Source organism: Martes martes (assembly GCF_963455335.1).
Source record: "Martes martes genome assembly, chromosome: 3".
Taxonomy (NCBI): Eukaryota; Metazoa; Chordata; class Mammalia; order Carnivora; family Mustelidae; genus Martes; species Martes martes.
In genome coordinates this window covers 161736985-161762599 of record NC_137890.1, presented here as the reverse complement: position 1 = coordinate 161762599, position 25615 = coordinate 161736985, and positions in this window count along the sequence as shown.

Here is a 25615-nt window from a genome sequence, read left to right as displayed (position 1 = left end):
CAATAATAATAAGGTAATACCAAAAAAGACCAAAGCAAATCAAACCGTAGTACACTGGATATTATTAGCCTCAGTAGTACTAACATCTCATGAATATTAGCAGAATAGATGGCCTGAATTTCTTTTCAAAAACAGATCATTATGATTATGTTTATTTTACTTATTTTGCTCTTCTTTGTACCTTGCTTATCCCCTAATTAAAATGAAGAAAAATTCTGTGTTCTGTAAATTTTGAAAGTAATACGCTTACTGATGATACAAATAACTGCTCATTTTTAATGAATAAATTGCTTTGTTTTGCTTTGCTCCTGTTCACATTTCTTAGTCAACACACACCCTTTATACATGATCTGGCTTGGAGCAAACTGCAGGCTCTATCGAGGGCGATGTATTTGGCAAAGCAATTCGTTGCAGTTCCACATAACATATATTAAATATGTATCAAATATTTTGATATGACTTGGCCAGTTCAGCACCACTAGCAAACCCTTTATAAGAAAGGCCGCAATGTCACGTTGGCATGAAAATAGAATCTGGGCTGAGACATGGAGAGAAAAATACAGTTCTCTTAAGGTCAAGGGCAACAGCTGAGCAGGGCTGGGGCTACCTGCTTCAAAGGATACAGTGTCTTGTGTTTATAGATTAAATGTTGGTTTCTAAGGGGGGGAGGGTGGTCATAGGAGCAAATATCCCTGACACCCAAACAAAATAATCCCAAATAAAATGGATGATGTAGCCCATAGTAAAAAGGGAGTTAACTATTCATGGGAAAAAATGCATGACCTCACCCTTTCAGAATACACTGTGATTCATCAGCATTTGCCAGCTTTCTTGCCTGCTTGCTGTGACTTTCACAGCTCCGCCCCCTTCCCTTTTGCTCCCAAGGTTAGATAACTTCATTGTAGCTGCTAGGAGTTTGAGAAGGAGGGTTAAATTTTCGGAAAGCCCTTGGTTTATGGAAATAGATTTCCTGTCAATAATTTAGAGACACCCTCTTTAAGGAGAACAGACTTCTCTCAAGAGTTAAATTAGACTTGTTTCTTTATTTTATTTTATTTTTTTATTTGTCTCAGAAGAGCTGTGTATTGTCTTGGTTGAAAAAGTAGCCTCTGTGTTCATGAGGGAAACATAATAGGAATAATATAAAGAAATGTATTTAAAAGCAGAAGGAATAAGCTAAAAATATCATTACAAGCAGGCTGTTATAATTTTAAATTGTCACACTTGCAAAAACCTTGAAGGGCTATCAGTCCATCTCCTTCTTATGAAAAGCCACCATAGTTTAATCAAGTAACTATGAAACCACTGCATGGAAATTGCAACCAAATTGTTTGTGCGGTGTTATGTATCTAAGGAAACAAATGTGGACTTCTAGAATTACATTATTAGTTTCTTTTGAGCCCTGTGCACTTCAAAGATTTTTCAGAAACTAGTAATACCATGTTACACTCTGTGGGTGGAAGCATCAGATCTTTGCTAGTCCTCTTCTCATCTATGGACCTCCTGGTTAGTTCATGAGTTCTGGATTCTGCCATGTGGGTGTGGGGGAAGAGCAAATCTCCGATTTGTTCCACCAGACCTCTACAGCTTTATGCAGAGGGTGATAAAACCCTCATGGTGAAATGAAGGTTTTTGGCCAATCCACTGCTTTCAGCTATACACTGTGGGTGACAATAGCATTAACGGCACCCTGGTGCCTGAGGTCCAGCAGTGGTAGGCCTGGGATCCAACCGTATTTTTTGTTGGGAATCCCTGGGCCCTGAGGCCTACACTTTGAGAAACATGGCACTCCATGTTTTTGTGTCGGAAGACTGACTTTTTTAAATCAAATAGAGCCAATAGATTTCCATCTATGCTAATGGACTCCTTTCTCCAAGAGTCATTTCACTGCTGCTCAGAAGTGAGTGGTTCAATCCCATCCAAGCACCTGGGATGACCCTGGCCCTCAGAAACTCCAGGCAATCTCTCTAAAAGCCAATTAACAAGTAGTGATCTGAAGAGGGTGGTTAGAGATAGCTTACAAATTCTGTATTAACATTGTCTCCTCATTCAGCTGGTTTAATGGTTCCCCTGTAGATGAAATCCTCATAATGAGCATCCCTCACCCCCACCATGGGACCTGGGTAACTCGTAAACCTCATGATATGATCTCATGCCTTTGGAACAGTGGTAAGTATGAGGAGAGGTGAAAGTTGGGGCAGGATTTTCCATAGCCCCTCTCTTATTTCAGAGGTGTCTGTGCATACGTCTATGGTCTGTGGGCCTCCCATGACCTGTACCCACCCACATTTCTACTTGGCTCTTAGCCATGGTTTTGCTGGCTGGGCAGATAAAACATTTGTTTTCCCTTTGAGAGCTTTCTTTTCTGCTTTATTTGCATTTCTATCATCTGCACCCTAGTGATAAACCCCATCTGATTCAGGCTGGCCGCTTACATTCTACACTGTCAGCACTATATTCATTGATACAAGTGGGCTGAGTGAGTATAACTATCCCTAGGTCTTTTCCTGAGGTTCTCTGACCAACCAAATCACACATTATCTCCAGGAGTCTGTTACTTTCTTAGGGAACTCAAACCTGGGATCACTCCAATAGGCTTGTTAGCATAACCAATTCATATCCTAGGAGTTAAAGGCAATGGTGCTTACTTTTTGTAGTCAACAGTATTTGAGGTATAGTTTATGCACAATGAAATTCCCATGTAAAATGTGAAAATTGGTGACTTTTGGAACTTTTTTACTTTGAAATAATTATAGATACACAGGAAGTTGCAAAAAGAGTGCAGAGTCCCATATACTCTCCACCCAGAGTCCCTCAATAGTTACATCTTACAGAATTACAGCCTAATTCTAAGACCAAGAAAGTGATGTCAGCATGAAGTGTGTGTACAATTCTGTCATTTTATCCCATGCAGATTCATCCCATCACCACAAAGATTTAGCTCATGCTACCCTTTTTTAGTTAAAATCATTAATTTCCTTTAACCACCCTAATCTCTGATAACCACAAATCCATTGTTTGTCTCTGTAGTTTTGTCATTTCCAGAAAGTCCTATAAATGGAATCATACAGAATGTGACCTTTTGAGACCAGTTTCTATGACTCAACATAACGCCCTTCAGATTCATCCACACTGTTTTGTGTTAATTTTTTTTTTAATTGCTGAGTAGTGTTCTAGTCTAGGCCTATTTACATATTGAACTTTTCTATATATTTTCTATATATCTAATGGCTTTGAGGTGGCTTATATTGAGTTATATATCAAAGCTAAGGAAACACAAATACAAAATGGTGAGTATTGAAAACAGAAAGCCCTACTAAGTTAACCTTAGTGGATGATAACATTGTCACTATGCTGAAGTTTCAGAATGAGCTTGGAAATTCCTGGCATCCAGGTTAAAAAAAAAAAAAAAAAAGAACATAATAAATGGCAAAGCTCTCATTATTAGAAACAAGGAAACCTGCCAGTTCTTCGATGGAGAGAACTTTTCTAAATCTGAAATAAATAACTAGGGAGTAGTTTTACATAGACCAGATTGATATAATGGATGACATTCCCAGTAATATTTCTATAACAAATGCAAACATGGATTTTGCTCAGCTGGCTACTTTTCACTGTGACTTGGTCACAAGGCCCAAAGCAAAGCATTCAGGGGCGGTTCGATAAAGCCAACACAACAAGATGTATTACATGTCTAGCCCTTCAATATGACCTCAAGAAAACTAGAGCGGAGTTTCTATGGTCCCATATGAGGAAATATACCATATTAGAGAGTCAATGCCAGTGCATCATCTGGTTCACCAGGAAATATAGCATGAGTACTATATGAGACAGAAACGTGTAACTTTGGGTGGAGGGCCAAGTGTACCCCAGATGTGAGATAGTCCTACATAGCCATCAGAGCCTGATGCTATTAAGCTTTGACCTTCTTTGCACTAATTCCAAGCTTTTCAAGGCAACTTTGCAATTCAACTTGCAGTGTAGATATGCTTACAAGAGGAGAAGTGTGCTGGCCATGTCAACAGGCATAGATACCCCAGTGCTCTTGACATTATTTTTCTCATTGTAAAATTTGTATTCTTGTGTAAATACGTTTGGGAGAGTTTGATTACTGGCATATCCCTCCCTGGCTTCTTGCTAGAGATGTATCCCCTCTTCACTTGCTGAACAAATTAAGCTTCCAAGATGAAAGAGTCTCAGACCCTGAAACTTGGAGAAATCATCAAAGCCAATGGCACTTTGTTCCTCTGATGACATTTCTGATCCCACAGCATGTCCTTTTTCAGACATTTACAGTTACATGTGATTAGCATTAATATTTTACTCACAGTTCTCAATTTGAGGTTGTGTTTAAAGTTAGCGAACTCCTAGAGCATCCCTGTCTAAGACAGTGAAGCTGGCTCCTTACCTCCTTCTATACTAGCCCCATCTCAACCATGCGACCAGATTCAGTCCTCTTCCCTGTCACCGTGAACCATCCCTTCCAGCAAACTCACCTATAAGCAATACAAATTGTAGCAAAGATTTTGTGCGGAACAGCTGGAGAGTCTATGTGCAAACCATATAGAACCTTTTGACTTGTTCATCATTTATGCATCCCTCAAACTCCCACTTTGACAGCTTCCACATCCCCGGAAAGGTGAGTCCAGTCTTCTGTTCACCCTTCAGACCCATCAGGTCTGTGCTCCCTAGAGTAAATATCCTTGTGGTGAATAAAACCCTCTCTTTCTTGTGTTGCTATGTGTTGTCTCTCTCACTCCCTGGTTTTGCTTGTATGACTATGGGTACTTCTAATTTATAATCTACTTTCTATACAACTCCTGCCAGGAAAGGCATTTTAATCATTTTCTATTACTGTGTGATAAATGGCCACATATCTGTTACTGTAAAATAACACAAATTTATTATCTCACTGTTTCTGTAAATGTGAGCATGGCATGGCCGGATTCTCCACTCAGAGTCTGATTGGGATGAAATTAAGGTGTTACTTGAGGCTGCAGTCTCTTCTGGGCTTATGGTCCTACTCCAGGATCACTGACATTGATCAAAGCAGAATTTATTTCACTGAAGTGGCAGGTTGGAGGTCCCATTTTCCTTCCAGCTGATGGCTAGAGATAGCTCTCTGCAACTGGAGGCTGCCTAAAGTTCCTGCCGCATGACTCCCATAGTTTACAACCTATGTCACTTGCTTCCAGGCTAACTAGTACATGTCTCTCTGACTTACTCTTCTACAACGTGCCAGAGAAAATTCTCTGCTTTTAAAGGAAGCATGTAATGAGGTCAGGCCCACCCAGATAATCTCTCTGTCTCAAGCTCTACTGATCTGTAAAATCCCTTAACTGTAGTGCCTGGATGAGTGTACTAATAAACTGTGAAAAAGTGTGTACATGATGCATCTGGGACTCTTGAAGGGACCATTTTAGAATTTTGCCTGCCAATCAGATTTATAGTGAAATGCATAATGAATAAACTTAGGGGTCCCTCATTTGAAAAGTTTTTGCCAGGTCTCTAGGGGAGGCCCTAGCTGGGTATTCACATGGTCATATGCTTCTTTCTTTCTTTATTTGTAAAAGTAATACATTTTACCCATATTAAATTGATGCAACTCTAATCCACTCTAAAGTCTGTCTGTTTTTAATTTCATCATGGTATTTTGGGGATCCATCTAAGAAGAAGTTGGGGATACTTTCAATTTCTGTGTAGTGGGGCATTTTTGTGAGGTGCCCAGTTACTTTTCTGCACTAGCTGGGAACTGCTTCCAGGAATGCTCTCGCTGTTCAAAATGTTCACCTACGACATTTGACATAACACAAAGCTGTATATCCAAGGCTGCATTGCAATATGAGTGAAACTCATGGGAAATATGTGAAAAGAGAAAGAGGAAAAATAGCTTTAGAATGTGTGGAGCTGGAAGCTAGTCCACAGAAAATAATTCAAAAATCGGAAACGTAAAATTCCAAGTAGAGATTTTGTTTCTCATCAAAGTCTAGATGAGAACAAAGTTTTCTACTTCCAGGAATATCCTCAGTAAGGGAGCATATTGAGTTATAAATTCATAATATATTTTGGAAATGTAATATTTAATAAAGATTGAATACATCATTTTACTTCTAACTTGAAAAGATGTTTAAGAGAATTTTATGGAGAAATTAGAGACAGAGAGCTTGAATATGTATGACATGTATCTTCTTTATCAAATTCAAATTTATTGATTAAGGAGTTGAAAAAATTCTGATAGAAATTAAGGAAATATGAAATAAAGGTGATAAAGATGAGCAATACAATAGAAATGATTTCACAAATTGAGAACCAAATTATAGCCAAAACATATACAGCTTATTCAAAAAATAGTAATTCACTAAAAGGAAGAGATAAATTTTAATGGACTTAGTTAACAGTTTCTTGGAATTTTTGATAACCTAACTAATGAAGAAGGGTGAGTCATATATAAATACTGAGAGAAGACTTAAACTTCTTGTCGATTGTACACACATTGCTGGCATGGATAAACAAAAATGTAACAAGCACAAGACTAATTAACTTGGGACACTACAGAGGAAAACTTGAAAATCCATGAAATTTTACGGCTATGACTAGAACTTGAAAGAGGTCACCTAAATATGATAACAATTTTAAAACTTTCATGACCTTGGGCACTTGGGTTGCTGAGTAGTTAAGTGTCTGCCTTTGGCTCAGGTCATGCATCCTGGGCTAGAGCCCCGCATCAAGCCATGCATGGGGCTCCTTGCTCAGGGAAAGCCTGCTTCTCCCTCTGCTGCTCCTCCTGCTTGTGCTCCCCGTCTGTCTGTCTGTCTCTGTCAAATAAACACATTTTTTAAAAATCTTAAGGAAAAAATACTTGCATGACTTTAACAATTAAATATAAAAAGAAGTGGACTATCCAAAAGAATTACTGTATTTTTTTCTATTTTTAATAGAAAATATTTCAAATCTGTCATATGAAGAGATGCTCAAAGAATATGCAGTCAAATCAGCAAAGCACTGAACAACAACTCTATTGGAAATTTTGATGTACTTTTGTCCCTCTGACAACTGGAGGTCTCTTTGGAACGCTTTTGCTAGCTTTGTAGGTCTGTGCTCATGTTCAGCTCCCTACTCACATTCGTACTTGAAGTGGGTGGTCCTCATCTTTTTGCCCTGGAAAGAGTGGTCATTTGGACTCTTTGATCTGTCTTCTTCTCCCCTTTGGGGATCAGTGCCAACTGGCTGACTCTTTCCCCAACCTTTCTAGAATTTCCAGTAAATTGTATATTTTCTATATTGTTCAATGTGTATCTAGAGAAAATGTCAGTTTAGTCACTGCTCCAAATGCACCAAAATCCTAGTGCAATTAATTTCATCTTATTTTCCCCACAAGAAAAGATGAAAAGAAAAAAAAAAAAAGCAGAAAAAGAGAGAGAGATTTGAAATTATTATACCTATACTAATTCTTTCTAGGAGCCACAAATTGTTCTCTTCTGTATTATCTTGGATAAAATTAAATGTCTCTATATCTTAGGAGCTTTGTAACATCATTGAATTTTAAACAGGCTATTCTTGACCACTTACCTAATAACCATCGGCTCAGATATTACATTCAACTTTGTATGGGAGCTTCCTTATACAAAAATGTAAGTTTTCACCAGTAGATAAATGCATCTGGAGGTATTTATCTATACCTTTCATTTCTCTAGAGATCTAAGTTATTTAAAGAATGATTTTTCATCTCAACTAACATGTAATCAAGATGTGTCTTACGTGTCTTAAGGTGAGCCCAGAAAGAGGACAAGAGAACAAGAATGGTGAAGAAAATATAATCAATTAATTATATCTGGCATTTAAGATTCTTTATCTATCTATTTATTTATTCATTTATAACTAAAATTTACCTTCCCCCTTTTTGTTTTGAAATGGCATTGCTACTTGTGATAGTTTGCCATGAGATCAAGAATCAGAACACTGTTTGGCTAAGCCATCAATACCTGTCTTGGTTTGCCACCATCCAGAATCAGAACACTGTGAAAGTGTGTAGACTTCCCACTGTTTACTGAAACAACTTTCTTGTTAACCATGGCAAAATGTCCAGCTCTGAAAATACTCTTCTGAGAACCCCCATGAACTCACCGCAACTCCAGCATAATGCACACTTAGAAGGATTTCTGTGGGTCTTTGAAAATTTGTGGTTTATCACAAATTGCCAAAAACTTGCCTGCAGTACTGTTTATCAGCACTAAATTATTTCAAGCGCTCTTCCTGTTAAAGCTTTTAATGTTCAGTGTGACTCCTTATGCTAATGTTATATTTATCACTGGTATTTCTGCTCCCACAAAACAAAGCACATTCATAAAACCTGGATTTTGCACAAAGGTTGCTTTTTCTTAACCATTGCATTTAAATCGATTCATTCTAAGTATTTCCTCTGTATTCCTATAAATCTGATACGGAGACTGTTTGAATGGATCAGTCACTGAAATGAATCAGATAATGCGTTACACATGAAGGCAAAGTAAATTTAACCTCCCGCTAGTAAAAATGGATTTGGATGTGTGTGGTTTTTGCATAACATGCAATCTGTTGTGTTTGATCTCCTCTTTGGGGGTAGGGGTAGCAGAGGTAGTCTACACACAAATACACCAACTGAATATATGTTTATGCAGGCAAACAAATGATCCTTTTTTCTTCTAGCAGGCTTCTAACCCCACCTCTGATTCCAAGCAAGGCCACAATCTCTGGGTGGAGTTCACCTACATGACTAGGCACAACATTTCTACATATAATTCTGAAAGAGGTATTTACTGTATAATTTTATTTGGGAAAAAAAAAACATAGTTGATGTCTATTCTTACTAAGGTCCATCATGTATGGAGATTGTGTTTTCAAATAAATGATTGTGGATACTTTCAAAATCTAAATGCATAGTTCTTCCACATTTTAAGTTATACCCTTCATAGAAGCTATCATATCATGGATGTAAGTTTTAATAAATAAGGAATTGTAGAATCATGTCTAGATTAACATGCATAGATGGTTCGACCAGTTGGACTGACTGAAGAGGTTTGTTCAGTTCAATAGTTGAACTAGTCAAAGCAAAATTCCAGGAGAAGGAATTGTTGACAGTGAAGTGAGGTAAAGTAGTTGAATTGTCTATGTATGAGAACATGAACTATTCATGAAGCAAAAGTCAAAATTACCTTGAAATTAGATCTCAACATCTTGATTGTACAGATTTTGGCATTTTTAATTACATACTCCATAAAATTCATTCATAAAATTTTTCCATAAATTGTCATTTGTTAATCTCATGGGAAGGTATTATCTGCTGTCTTGGCCATTTATTGTTGCAGCCCATGAGGTCAAGAGAAAGAAATCCAGCACTGAGATTTGAAATTATTGGTGCCATTCTGAGAATGTTCTTACTGGAAAGCTGATGACCCCATTTAAAAAAATAGACACCCTGATTATGTAACTTGTTAAGGACTGGAGAGGACTAACATATAACATAGAGTTACTACTAATACTTGTACTAGTCATAAATATAATAACCTACAAGGTCATGCAAATAAAATTCCTATTAATCACATGAGTGAGGAAAATGCATTTAAAATTCAATTCAATCTATAAATGCATACTGAATATTTATTTTTATCAAAAAACATTTTGAAAAATTCAACAACAATAAAACTAAGATCCTGCCTCTCTTTCTAAGGTCATTGCAATCTAATGATAAAGTCCTAGGAACGTAACTTTCCCAGTTTAGGTCCAGTAGACCAAACAAAAGATTTGTTTTTGGGAGATTTGAATGTGAACAAAAGGCATTTCTATTTCTCAGTAGCCCTAAAAACTTACCTATTTCTTCTTTTTTTAAAAAAGATTTTATTTATTTATTTTATTTGAGAGAGAGAGAGGGAGAAAGAGGAAGAGGAGGAGCAGAGGGAGAAAGACAATCTCAAGAAGACTCCACACTGAGCACAGACCTCAATGCAGGACTTGATTACATACCCTGAGATCATGACCTGAGTCAAAACCAAGAGCTGAGTGCTCAATTGACTGAACCACCCAGACACCCCAAAACTTACCTATTTCTTTTTTTTTTTAATTTTTATTTATTTATTTGACAGAGAGAGAAATCACAAGTAGGCAGAGAGAGAGGAGGAAGCAGGCTCCCTGCTGAGCAGAGAGGCTGATGAGGGGCTTGATCCCAGAACCTTGAGATCATGACCTGAGCCGAAGGCAGAGGTGTTAACCCACTGAGCTACCCAGGTGTCCCAAACTTACCTATTTCTAACAACAGAATTCTACTATCATTTATTTAATTTTAAAAAAATTGTTTTTTGTGTTAAATTAAGACCCACAATAGTTTTTGTTTTGTTTTGTTTTGTTGTTTTTTGCTTGTGGGTTTTTTTTTTTTTTCACTTAACATGATCTACTTTATTTTCCAGGTATAGGAATTTACTTGCGGTTTATAGGATTTGAACATTGTCTCACACATCTTTCACAGCTTGTTTGATAATGTGAAAGAGAAAATTTGGCAAAGAAGTGGTGCACTCTCAGTGTCAAGAAAGTGGAATTTAATATTTTATTTGTTTTACTTATATTAATTATTTTAATTATATTCTAATAGTTTATTCTTCTTTAAAAATATTTTATTGGGACGCCTGGGTGGCTCAGTTGGTTAGGCAGCTGCCTTCGGCTCAGGTCATGATCCCGGGGTCCTGGGATCGAGTCCCATATCAGGCTCTTTGCTCAGCGGGGAGCCTGCTTCTCCCTCTGCCTCTGCCTGCCTCTCTGTCTGCCTGTGCTCACTCTCTCCGACAAATAAATAAATCTTTAAAAATATTTTATTTATTTACTTTGGAAAGAGAACATGGGGAGTGGTAGAAAGAGGGGGAGAGAATTTCAACCAGACTCTGTGCTGAGCATAGAGGCCCATGTAGTTTTGGATCCCACAACCTTGAGATCATGACCTGAGCCAAAATCCAGAGTCAGACACTTAACCGACTGAGCCACCCAGACACCCTTATATTTTATTCTTAAGTAACAGTTTCTTATTTGGGTTTTCTTACTTTTGATTATGGTAAAATTTGAACAGTTCTGTTCTCTATGAATAATTTTCTGTCTGGTAGAATGCCTTATTCAATGGTGTTAAATTTCTGGAAACAATACAGTAATCCTCATAAACAATCATATTTTCTGTAAGTATGTTATAGTGCTATCAAATATTTTGTCCACATTTTTTAAAAGTAGGTTGCCTTTGACTTGACATTAAGAGATATTTGGTGTAAGAGATGTTACATGGTACAGAATGAAGTGTATGACTGTAAAGAATGGGTACTTAATACAGAATGTGGGGTTTTATCTCTGAAATAGAGATCTCAGGTGCAATAAATCATTTGCAAACTATGACTTCAGTGTGTTAGTATAAGGTCATTTCATCCTTACTTTTTTGGTTTTTGTTTTGTATTGTTTTGGTTTATGTGTGTGTGCACATTTGGCTTATTTAGGTACCTAGTTGCACTTTTTAAGAGAAAACACTAACATATCCAAGACAACTTGCTTTTACATTCCTCCAATATTATGTCTCTTTGGGTAGAAGATGCTTTCTCCCTTGCTCTTGTTTTTATCAAGCTACCTGTTATTAAGTGCATAGTCAGATAAATCATCGGTTATAAAAACCTACGAAACACAGACTATAATCATTATGTGGCCAGAGTCCGGAAAACTGGCAAACTAAATGATGTCCAATACAGTCAGCTATGAACTTGAACCCATTACTTTAATCAGATTAGTTTGGTATCACCATATTTGTTTTCTCCCAAGATATGAGCTAAACTCCTGAAAATGGTCTACATTTTCTGAGTTCATGGACAAAAAATAAGTTCAGTAATACATGGTCAGTATCTTAAAAATAATTAAAGTTGGGCTTTCTCTAACCACTGTCTCAAACTCCAAAAGACTATATTTCATACTGAAGACTTACTGATAACAGTTTCAAAAGACATAACATTTATTTTTCACCAACTATTGCAAAATACTGAAAATGTGGCAAGGAATGAGAGAAAATACAATGCTCTCTATCATGCAACTTTGAGTTAAAAGGAAGACACTGTGAAACCAATTTATGGAAAAGAAAAGGCAAGAGGAGAGTAGCTGGTCAACACTTGTAGTGTTGTGAATGCCTTCAGAATTTTTTTCATGGATCCATATAAACCAGGCAAATACAAAGACATTTAACATTAACAGTCAGCTCAATCTCACTAAATTTAGCCTGGTGCACAACCTACGTGTGTGTGGGCAGGGAAGAGTAGAGTAACATGGGAAAATAAAAATTAGTGGAAATGTTTTGTTTTGTTTTGCACAAGATATTATTAAAGTTGTCACTATTAGTGCAATATGAATGCTTAAAGATACATATTTTTATACAATCAACATACAGAACTGCAAGCCAACTACTTAATCTCTTCTCATCTAATATATCTATCTAAACTCTTGGATTTAAGGAAAAAAGAACAAAAGAAAGAGAGAAAGAAATGGGGGCAAATGGGCACCTCAGTCAGTTAAGCATCTGCCTTCTGCTCAGGTAATGATTTCGGGGTCTTGGGATTGAGCCCCATTTTGGGCTCCCCTGCTCAGCAGGGAGTCTGCTTCTACCTTTGCCTCTACCAGCCCACACCCTCTGCTCATGCGCTCTCTCTTGTTTCTCTTTTTCAAATAAAATAAATTTGAAACAATCTTTAAAAAAATACATTAAATAAATTTAAAAAAAAGAAAAGAACTACAAACTTATAGAGACCTTAAGACAGTCTGAAAGAAAGAATAGTCCTGAATAATTTTCAATAGTGATTTGACCACACTCCATGTTTGCCTTATACTCTGTCTTTAAAACCTAACTTTGGGTTACATGAGACTCCACTGCATTTCTTTATGTTGTCTGACTTGAAGAATATTGCTAATTTTTTAGAAAATTTATTTTAATGAACTAATTATATTTACATTAACCTTAAAAAAGAGAGAGATAAAGCACTATTTCTTGGCTATAAAAAGGGAAAATATTAAGTATTCTCAGTATTACACAGAAAGCCATTATTAAAGATATGACCCAGATCTACTTATTGAATTTTTAATCTTTTTTTTTTTTTTGGAAGCACACTGCTTCTTAGCAATAGGACTGATAATTCGAAAACAAAAAACAAAAACCTTAATAGAATGTATACATCAAAATGAACTATATTTGTTTTAAGCAATCTTGCCTATCTGTGTATCCAAGTTTGCTGCTAATGTGGAAAACCTTTCGGAACATATTTTTGGGATGGTATCCTTTTTTGAGGAGCCTTGATGATGGCAAGTGAAAGCAGCTGCCTGCATTGGTGAGACACGCAGAGCTCTGATTTGGTAAATTAAAGGCGAACTCTGGCAATTACCACATGGGCAAGAGTATTGAGTGCTCATTGTCTATCTGTCTCTCTCCATGGACTCTGGCTCATGAAGTGAAGGTACCATATTTTATTAATTTCAGTGTTCCTGGCACCGTTCTTGGTACATAGCAGGCATACCATGAGTGATTGTTCAACTCAATATTTTTAATTAAAATCATGGTTAATGGTCCTAATGATTTGAAGTGACCCAAAATGGTTCTCTGGCCATTTGCAAATAAGCATGAGGTGATTTTTTTTTCTCATGCATGCATGCCATTTCCATATGTAATATATATGCATAATGTACTATCAATTTTGACAGAATGCTATCCTCTGACCCTATCCTCTCCTTGCAGTGTAATAGTCTTACAGGGATTATTCGTGATTGATAGTCGGATTCATTTTCCAACTAGATACCTGGATCCAAATGAATGCTTTAATATTTCAACCCCTTAAAAATGTAATGAAAAACCTGTCACGGGTAATAAGTTGCAATGAAGTGTCTGAGCACCTTAAGTGACAGGCTCTCTGTGATTTCAGACTCTAGTTGTCCTGGAGTTGAGTTATATAGTTAACTAAGCAAGGAGTGGTGTGTATTAAGAAAAATATAATAATTTTAATAAAGATCACAATCAGCCTCACCAACTAAAATCATCACTGTGTTTTCAGTTAAAATTTGAAAATAATTATTTTTTCAAGACTATTACACCAGAAACCATGAATCCTTCAGTGGACTTCCCATTTCCTTTCGTCAGCTTCTTTGCTTTGTTTGGTCATGAGTCAGCTTTTTATCTACCTTTTTACCTATCACCCAAAATAAATATAATACTTTGGAAAAATCTGGATTCTTAGGAGAAAATAACTCAACAGGCTTTATTATCAATTCACTATTATTATTTGTTGATTTAAAGCATGGAAAATTAACAATCCTAAAAGTTGTTTGCCTTTCTTTAACATATTCAAGATTTGTATTTAAAGAATCAAAATGCTTTCCTAGATGTACCCCAGAATCAAAAGTTCTATTACACTGATGTATGTGATTTTCCACTTCAAGAAAGTTCCTTTCTCCAGTCTATGTTTTTTATGTGGCTGTTTGTTACTGAGACAAACAGAATGGCTAAATCAATACAAAGGGCCCTCCAGGCCCAGTGAGACCACAAGAAAGTGTAGCATCATTAAACTAAATTACAGACAAGCACTTCAGGAGACGAAAAAGTATTTCACTGCCATAAGTCCTCTTTTTTTTTTTTTTTTTTTTTTTTTAATGGTGAGGACTGAAAATGTTTACAGGACTTGCATGGTACCATGACCAAGGCTTCTGTGGAGGGGTCCCCTAATAAGTATACCTTAGTTATTGCATCTGTTTTAACTAGATAGGAAAGTACAATCAAGGTAGGGACAGAACTCACAGTGTTCTTCTAAGCTCCTGTCTCTATCTGGTATTAGGAAAAAATGTGATATAATAGAACTCAAGAGAGTTAATAATCAGTGAGATGAGAAAAGTAGTGAAAACTAGCTAGAGATTACTCAACAGACATGGAGCCTAGGGTGAGCTAGGATAGACACAGGAAGGAGGGACACTGAAACAATTCTAGAACACAGTTGCAGCTGGGGTTTCCCTTCCTGTTCTCTAGGAAGATGTTCCCAGATGCCCATCAACTCTCCTCCAGTGGGTTAAAGCAGACACAGAGAGATGAAGGTCAGTATTCTAGAAACTGAATAATGGCAAAAAAAAAAAAAAAAGGAACCCAGGAAATAAACTTAAAAATAAAAAGTCTGGGGGGAAACATCTCAGGATAAAGAAGAAGAAATTGCCTTGGATATTTTAAACTCAGAACTCAGGGTGTAAATGACCATGCACCTGAGCAATACCTCCCTCAGGACATGCCCTTTGTGAGTGGCAGTTTAGAGCAGCGGTCACTAAACAATGGGTTGCAACTGTCCCTTGAAAGCAAACCAAATAAATGAATCTTGTATGAGATATTCAAGTTTAATAGTAGAAAATAATTTATGCACATTATAAAATAATGATGAAGTTTGAGGTCCTTCACGCAGTTTCTTTTTCTTTATAGGAGCAATTTTAAACCTAAATATAAGACATGTTCATACAAAATGTTTCATGCAAATTATTTTCATGACACATACAAAGGTTTGGATTTTAACATGAACCTTCTCTGCGAAGTTTAAAATCTTTATATTCCTTATCAAAGACAGTATTCAGCAAAAGGTTAGGCTTGTTGCCTACATTGGCTACTAGACTCATGAATTTGGAGGAATCATTTTATATATATCCTTATCACTGCCAGTTGTTATTTTGAGAGATTAAATGGGAATTGACTAGACAATTTTTGTCTCACTAAATCAAAAGCATTTTTTATTGGTTATAAATGACATTGAGCTGCACTTCTGCAAAGCATAAGAGTGGTTTACGACTTTTCCAGGAAAAAATATTATATTCAATGGGCTTCCTGAAAGTTTGTCTTCAACATCGCAATTCTATTATATGTGAAAAAAGATAAAATTTAAAGAAACTAAAACAGAGATGAGTTATTTTTATTTGTCCTCTGATAGCTGTGGTAGAGATGTCTAGTGCTCACATATGTGCATTTCTCCCTTTTTCAGGTCTCCGGAAGGATTTGTGTTTGTTGTCTTTGCACTAAGCTTCACTGTGCAACTGGTTGTAGCCCTGGAGTGGTGAGCAGAAGTAACTTGGATCACCTCCGGACTAAAGCATTTAATTACTGGTATGAATTCCCCAGCACACTATCCCTCTCCTATGACAATCATGGAGGAAGACTCACACTCTAATAGTAGAACCATGGTTTGAAGGATCATGGAACAGTATATTTCTAGTTAGAGGACAGTTACTTAAGAGAGTTACCCAGATGCATAGGAGTATAAACTGTAGCAAAAATAGCTTTACACAGCACTTTTTGCTTCATGCTCTTTCCATGGAGATTCTAACATAAAAGTATTTGTGTTGTGACATGCTTTTAAATTTAATTCACCAAAGCTTATTAGAAGCTGAGATGAAACTAAATAATAAAGGTGAACAGTGTGACCAAGCTAGTCAAATATAGGGATCTCATCTCGATGCCATAATTTAGACTATAAAAAGGTGGTGCCAGGGAGCTAATACATCAAATATTGTGTTGGCAGCTATCTTTCTCTTAGAAAATAATCTGCTACCCATATAAACAGAACTTTTGTGAGCATTACACTTTACTATGTCAATATTCTATAGCAGCCAACATCTCTGATTTACAGGGTACTACAGTTGGCAGAGGGATATGAAGAGAAACCCGGAGGGTAATGTTTGGGTGTCTTATTTCTGGAGGGCAGGAAGTGACAAATACAGCCAAGGGAAACCCACCTCATGCCAGCAATTCTTGGGCACTTTAGTGGAATTCATTTTTTTAAAGTTAATGGTACTTTTTAGTGCATTTAAAACAGCAAATTTTGAAAAATAATTTTTCTGTCCAGAGAATGATAAGCTTTTCAGACAAGAGTTTGTGTGGTTGTTTTTTGGTTTTGTGTTTGTTTGTTCATTTGTTTGTTTGTTTTTCTTGATTTGGGAGCATCTACACTTATGAGAACAATAGGGAGCTTTGGAAGTTTCAAATGCCATAAGAGATATAAATTTTGAATACTAAACTTGCTTGTTACTTTGGATTATTTTGCCTGAAGGAGGAAACATATTTGGTTTATTCTCATATATCTTGTGAAAACTTGCTTGTTGAAAAGTTTTGAGATGATGACATTAATTGAGAACCTCTGTATAGCATCACATCTGTATTCTCATTGCCTTCTCTTCTTGGTCTTATGTCCCTCACTTTCATCAACTCTTGTTAAAGTGGGAACACTGACATCCTAAAATCAACTAAACAAAAGCATGGGGAAATATCCAGGACCTTGTTTTATCTTTTTATTTTTTCTTACAGTTATGGTTGTGTGAGTATGTACATGTGTGTGTTTATGTGAAGAACTTCAAAGATAAAAAAGAGTATTAGGGGAAGTCATTGAGAGGACATGACCACTGGGTCACCCATGAACTGGACCCCAGCAATTAGAGGCTCCTTACTACCCTCCCCTGACCTTGGAATATGTTTTCCACTTGCCTTCCCTGCTCCTTGGAGAGGCTGCTGCAAGGACATAGCCTTGAGATGATGATACAGTATTGAGACCATCTGGATGGTATGTGTATTCAGTTAAGGTGTTTACATAAACTTTTAAGGTTCTAGGGATGAGTGCAGAGATCTACTCATTTGTGACCACCCAAGACAAGCCTTGTGCATAAGTTTTGTTGCTCATTAAACCTGACACCTACTGATTTGGAATGGTTTTCCTCTTTCTTCAGTCCCTCCTGGCCCTTTGTGTATGGAGGCCAGTTACCAGATTATACCAGGGAAGCTCCCAGGGAGGCTGCAAATCATCAAAGAGGAACAAACGTTTTCAAAGTCATTTGTTGTGGTAGGCAGAATAACACTCCTCTAAAAGGGGTCCATATCCTAAACCTTAGAAACTGAATACATTATACTACATGGCAAAGGAGAATGAAAGTTGTCCATAGATTTGAGGTTGTTAATCATATGACCTTACAGAGGGCAAGATCATCCTGGATTTTCCAGATGGTCCTAAGATATTTACAAAAGTCCTTAAATGTGGAGAAGGGGTCCAGAAGACAGTCAGAGTCAGAATGCTACAATGTGAGACTGGACTGTAATGACTTTGAAGATAGAAGACGGGAAACATAAGACAAGGAATATGAATGATGTTTAGAATCTGAAAAAGGCAAGTAAATGGACCTACTGTTTGAGGCTCCAGAGAGTCCTGCAGTCCTGTTGACACCAAGATTTTAGTAGGGTAATACCCAAGTCACTTCTCACCTACAGATTTTAAGATAATAAATTTGTGTTTTAAGCTACTATGTTTGTGGTCATTTGCTACAGCCACAATAGAAAACTAATTAATATGTCTGTAATGATGTATTAGAATTAAAAACTCTGAAAACCACTGTTGTTTTTTTTTTAATCTTTGAGAAAGCACTTACGAGAAACGCTGTAATCAACTGTTTTTAATTTCAACCAACAACCAAAAACAAGGAAACAAAGTCTATAAACAAATCTAGATAAAAGCACATGGGAGTTTTATTGAAAATGATTCTCATTCTCTAGAATGTGAGCGTTTGGGGAAAAAAGATTTAATTCCTAAAAGAACAGCCTCAATGTCTTCTGTTCCTGGGCTTCCTCAGATGCAGTATTCCAGAGAAACTGAGAAATGAACTGGATTCTCTTGTGAAGTCCTTCTATGCCTACAAGTCTATGATTCAAGAATAAATCATAACAAGCCAGGATCTTGAAAGGTCAAGCTAAAGTTTGCCACTGAGTTGGACTGGGTCACAAGCTAAGAATGTTATTTAATACTGAAGCAGATTGTAAGCTTGCCAATCCAATCAGACTCTACTCTGATGTTATACTTCTTGCCTTGTAGGCTCTGTTTTATGGCAGTTTATGTTTATTTTCACATATATTTTCCTGGTTTCCTACTTAATAAATTCTTGAGATTGTTTCTTCTGCATCATGCTTAAGTAAGGTTTTAATTCTAGCCAAAGTGTAAGCCTCCACCTTCACTTGGCTCCAATTTCAACCCCATTATTGTATAAAATTTCATGTTTACAACATTCTAACTTTGTGTTAAGAATAACAGCCTCGGTCACCAAGGCTTATGGGGCCTTCAACATTTCCAAGTATGACAAGCAGTCATGAAAAGGATGTGACTATTTAAAAATTTATTTTGTGGAGTTGTTAACAATTGTGTAAATGATGATGGGGACTTTTTATTCAGCACAAAGGTCACTGCAGTGTTTCTAAATGCTTAGGATGGACAATGAAGACAGACCCTTTCCAAGTCACTTAAAAGACCGGTGGGAAAAAAATAATAATCGTGGCAAAATATCCACTACTTCAGTCTCAAAATCTTATCAGAAAAGAGAATCGGGATGCCTCAGTGGCTCAGTCGGTTAAGCCTCTGCCTTCGGCTCAGGTCATGATGCCAGGGTCCTGGGATCAAGTCCTGCATTGGGGGGGGGGGGTCCCTGCTCAGCAGGGAGTCTGCTTCTCCCTCTACCCCTCCCCTCTGCTCCTGATCCCTTTATCTAATAAATAAATAAAATCTTTAAAAATCAAATCAAATCTTAACCCAAGTGAAAAGAGGCAGCTTTGAAAGGAGAACTGGGTTGAGAATCAAAACATCTAAAACATCATTACTACTTTGTCACTAAGGAGTGTTAGCTTATGTAAAGTAAATTACCTCCTGGTCCTCAGTTTCCACAAATACATAATAAAATATGGGACTAAATTCATCCAGTTATAAAAGAAAAATAATTTTAAAGTCTTCTACAGCCTTTTGTATAGGAAACTGGGATACATGCATAAACAGAGTAAATGCACAGAATTTATAATCTGATTTCCCTTCCTGCATTAATTGCATTAATCTACCAGGTATAAATCATTACAATAGAATGTTAAAGCAGTTTAATATTGGCAATTATAGGTTCTATTCCTACAAGTATAGGGTTTTGAGGATTTCAGAGTTGAAGTTCCCATGATAAAAAGTCAGAACTTATTTTTGAAACAATATACAGCTAATTAAAATTTCTAAGAAGCAATTTTAATATGAAAATACTCTTTGGTAGATCAACACATGAAACTAATAAAACATTGTGTGTGAACTATGCTCAAATTTTAAAAATTTAAAAATAAATAAAAAATAAATCATAAGACATCCAGAATTGAAAAAATAATTATGTAAAATTTCTTTATTAAATTAATACCAGACTCCTACTTGCAGAGGACTCTAGACATTTGCATGGAACCTCTAGTTTATGAGACAAGGTTTAAAGCAAAAGGAAACTCATTTAAAAAAGTGTTTATTGATCTGAAGTCTTTTGTTGTTGTTTTCTTTTTTCTAAGTGCTGGTATAGAGCAAGATATAATCACACCTAGATGACAGCTAAAAAGAGAGAATAATTTTACAAATTCCACAAATGTTCAGAGTGCAAGTATTTGTTTAAGATGTGCAAATGCGACTTTGTCAGAACAACTTTTGTTTTATTCGCATTCTCTTTCTCTCTCTTTTCTCCTCGCACCCCACCACTTCTCTTCTTTTAGTTGTTCCATTACTCTTTTGTCTATAGGTAGTATTATTTTCCATCCCACAATCTCCCTTCAAATCCTCTTTTCTTTTGTATGCCTCCTTCTCTCACTCATTCTCTCTCCCATCAAACTACACTCCCATTTTCCTTTCAGTTATTAATCATATTTGATTAATTGATTAATCAATTGATTGATTAATAATCAGTCAATTATGAATAATCATAATTGATTAATTAATTTGATTAATTGGTCTGAGACCCTACAAACACTCAACTACAGAAGAGACTGTCCTATTCTATTACTCCTTGGTAAAGTTTGGAAGAATATTGATGAAATGTTCATGGTTCCTCCCACTCTCTTCTTGATGGTTCAATTGCCAGTCACTTTCCTTTAACCTTCAATTGTCACTATGGATTTTCTTGCTTCAGAGCCATCATCAGACCTTGTTCACTCACTCTTGAATGGAATAATCCATCAGTCCCATGTCACATCCCCAAAGAGTCTTGTCCCAACTCTTCAGAATCTGCTGGGTCTTGCTTGTTAACCTCTCTAAAGTGGCCTCAGTATAATTTTGACTATTTTCCAACAACTGATAAACACAGACCCTGGTTGAGAAATACACCTTTACTCATTGCTTCCTTCTTTTAGTAAAAACTGATATATTCCTCTTCAGCTTTGGAAATTATCTCCAATAAATTCTTCAGTTTGTTTTCTGTTGTCCTGTTTTAGTCAAGACTTTTTCCCATTAAAAGTGAAAAATCCAAATCTCTGACAAGTTAAACCTTAAGAAAGGAAACGTGTTGCCTCAAATAACCAACAGCTGAAGGAAATATCATCTTCAGATTCAAGATTAACTAAAGCATCAGTGATATAATCATGTTGCCTACTCTCTCTTTTTCTCCATAATTTCTCAGTTCTGCATCCTTTATGTGTTGGCCCAATTATCTGATCCCCTGCTACATAGAATGGACTTCTGCACAGTAATAATTCCAAGGCATTATTTTATAAACTTTAACTCCAGAAGTTGATCTTTTCCAGCTCCAAAAGAAGTTGGAGGACAGAAAGCCTCCCTTGGGCATATGCCAATCACTTAAAAAATCCAGGAAGCAATGGTACTCTGTATGACCCAGTTCAAATAATATAAATATCCATTCAGTGGAAGAAGTGAGGGGATTGGAAGATTACACTATAGTGCCTTGATTAAAATCACAACTAAAACTATATGAAAGTGGAGGAAGCACTCCCAAAGGAAGATAGGAAATGACCTTAAACAACAAAATGTATTTAGTGTAGTCCAATCTGCATGGACTCCTCCAAAATAATATAGCTCTGGGGAATAACCTCATAAACTCTGGAACAAGTAAGCTATGTAGGTATCAGAAGATTACAGAAAACCAGTTAAATTTCAACAAATAGCAAAGGTAAGTATAGATTGCACAATTCACTTAATCTGTCTGGGATGTGTGAGTTACTTGACAAGAAAGATTGATTTGTGCCTTGCTATATTTCAGCACCAGGACAGAATCTGACACATTGTTGGTGTACAATAAATATTTACTAAATAAATTCCTGAAGGGAGAAAGAATGAATAAATGGTCCTATCAGCCAGATACAAATGTATGTTCATGGCCCAGGTTTATCTGATCAGAATATTCTATCTCCTGGCTGGAGTGAATTCTTCAGGAATGGCCATGAGACCTATACCAAATGAGTGATACATTTCAGAGTAAATCTGTGACACTATAGGAAAAATAATACAATCAAAACAATGAGATCCATGAAGAGGTCAACTTGAGCAATAATCCAACATAGATACCATGAGCAGCATGATGACTCTAGTAACCTTTCCTCTTTTTTCCTTATCCTGGCTGGAGCTGGTTTTCTTTTTTCCTAAAATTGAAAGAATTCTGAAATCCCTGATATTTCTTTCCAACAGAGATCTAGTGCCTACACTTCAATCAGAAATTGATAAGTATGCTAATTTTTAATACTGTAATTTGTTATTAATTTTATAAATTTTGCCAATTTAGAAAATGATACCATATTACTGTTTTTAGTGTATGTGAATTCTAGTTATTTTGCATGGCTTACTTTTTTAAGATTTATTTACTTAATTTAGGGGAAGAAAGAGAGAGCAGGGGGGAAAGAAAGAGGGAGAGGGAAAGAGAATCTCAAGCAGTCTCCTTATTGAGTGTGGAGCCTAAGGTGGGGCTTGATCTCACAACTCTGAGATCATGACCTGAGCTGAAATCAAGAATCAGAGGCTTAACTGACTGAGCTACCCAGGCAACCCCTTGTGTGAGTTAATTTATGTCATTTAGTGATGGATCAACTAAGTCATTAGTAATGTGTTGAAAATTTGAAGTGACGTCACAATGTGACCAAATAAGATGTTCTTGCTCATATCCCCCTTGCAACGACAGCAATTCGGCATCCATCCATAGACAAAAGTGACTATGTGGGAGTTGTGGGAGCCACCACTGCATGCCTACAGACTTGGGAGGAGCCTCTCCTACTCACACATCGGGTAATATGCATACAGACCTCAATCTTGACTATGTGGCAGTGGCCTATGAACCAGGTCCATCCCCTCCTGGCCACAATATGAGAGCCCCTGGAAAACACTATCTTAAGACAATCAGCCACATATGAGAAAGCCATTGTGGTAATCCAGATTTCTAGTAGAGAGGTTCTGACACAATGTTAGAAGGATAAAAGATGAATTTGGATGCACTGAAGAGGGAAGAGGAATAGTTTGGCTTTACTCATATTGCCCCTCCCATGAGCTCAGGGTCATGAGAACTTCTCAGCCCATGATTTCTCCCAAGGGGGAAAGTGAGAGTGTGTGAGTGAGTGCCTGGCTTCCCCTGCTGTGTGGGATATTGTCAAAGAGGTTCACTTTTATCTCACCCTCTCCAGACTACTGAGTCATGAGCTATGTGTATGGTGAGCAGAAGAGGGAGGCTAAATGAGTGGCGGATAGGACTCATGGAGGGTGAAAGAGACAAGGATCCTACTAACTATGTTGCAGACACATTCAAGAGGCCTGTTCTTGAAATAAGTAAGTCAGACAGAAAGAAAAAATACCAAATGATTCCATTTATGTGTGAAATCTAATAAACAAAACAAATAAACAAAAAGCAGAAACAGATCCATAAAAACAGATAATAATCTGATGATTGTCAGAGGGGAACAGAATGGAGGGCTAGGCAAAATGGGTGAAGGGCAGTGACAGATATAGTTCTCTAGTTATTAAGTAAATAAGTCATGGAGATAAAAATATAGTCAATGATCTTATAAGAAGATTATATGGTGACAGATGGTAGCTACACTTGTGGTGAGCATAGCATAACAAATAGACTTATTCAACTACTATATTGTAGACCTGAAATTAATATAACATATATCACCTACACTTTAATAATTTAAAAAAGCCCACTCAGGAACCACTGGGAATGCACTGCATACAGATTCACCAACTGGCCCACAGGCACTCCCAGTGCGTTGCACAACTGACCCATACGCCCTGTCCATCTTGTGACTGTCTCTCTTTGTGCCTTCCCAATAGTGGTTAGGGTGAGTTTTGACAGGCAACTAGTAAGAACACATAGAGAGCTAGCCTGAATCTGTGGGTCAGTGAAAGACCACACTTGAGCATTACCCCACTGTTTTTTTGTGTTTTTTAAAAAAGATATATTTATCCATTTGAGAGAAAGAGTGAGAGTGGAGAAAGGGGCAAAGGGAGAAGAAGAGAGAATCTCAAGTGGACTCCCCACTGAGCACAATGCCTGATTGCAGGGCTTGATTTTAAGGCCCTGAGATCATGACCTGAGCCTAAATCAAGAACTGGATGCTTAACTGACTGAGTCACCCAGGGGTCCCTACTGCACTTTTGGAAAAACATAAAGGAGGCTGTCAGCACCCTCACTGATATGTTGCAGGATTGAGAAAAGGCATACAAGCTTAGGACTTTGACCACAAGAGGGAGCAAGCAGCATGGAGCAGGAATAATCTTAGGCAGTCTGAGAAAGCCTCAGAACCCTTGACAGGGCTGATGGAAGGTATATCTCTCCCAAAGCCAGTGAAGACTGGAAGAGGTGACTGCTACTTGAGCTGTGAAGACAGCAATACAAGACTTGAAGAAACATGAAAAAATCTAGAAAAAACACCACCACTATGGGATCACAATAATTATCCAGTAATCAACCCCAAAGACATGGAGATCTGTGATTTATCCAGTAAAAATTCAAAATAGTTATTTTAAGGAATTTCTATGAACTACAAGAAAATGCAGAAGGACAATTCATTGAAACCAGAAAAACAATACATACACACACACACACACACACACACACACACACATACGAGTTTAAAAGGAGGTAAAAATCATAAAAGAGAATCAAATGCTAATTATGGAGCTGAAGCATACAATAAATGAAGTGAAAATTCAATAGACAGCATCAGTAATAGAATAGATCAAGCAGAAGAAAGAATCTGTGAATCAGAAGACAGGACCTTTGAAATTACCCACTCAGGAAAAAGAAAAAAAAAGAAAAAAAGAAAGAAAAGAAAAACAAAAAGAAAAAGGCACACTACATGATCTATGGAATATCATCAAAATAAACTAACCTGCAAATTATTGAGGTTCCAGAAGAAGAGAGGGAAAGAAGGCAGAAATCTCCTTTAAAAAACTTATGACCAGGACAACCAGGTAAGCGGTCTGTCCTCAGCCCAGATCATGATTCTGGGGTCCTAGGAATAAACCCCATATCAAACTTCCTGCTCAGTGGAGAACTTGCTTCTCCCTCACCCTCTGCCCCTCTCCCCTGCTCATGCTCTCTCTCTCTCACTCACTCTCTCTCTTTATCTCAAATAAATAAGTAATATCTTAAAAAGAAATGACCAGTAAGTTCCTAAATCTGGGGAGGAATTTAAATATTCAAATTCATGAAGCTTACAAGTCACCAAACAAACTCAATTTAAAGAGATTCTCTCCAAGATACATTATAATAAAATTGTCACAGATCAAGACAAAGAGGGAATCTTAAA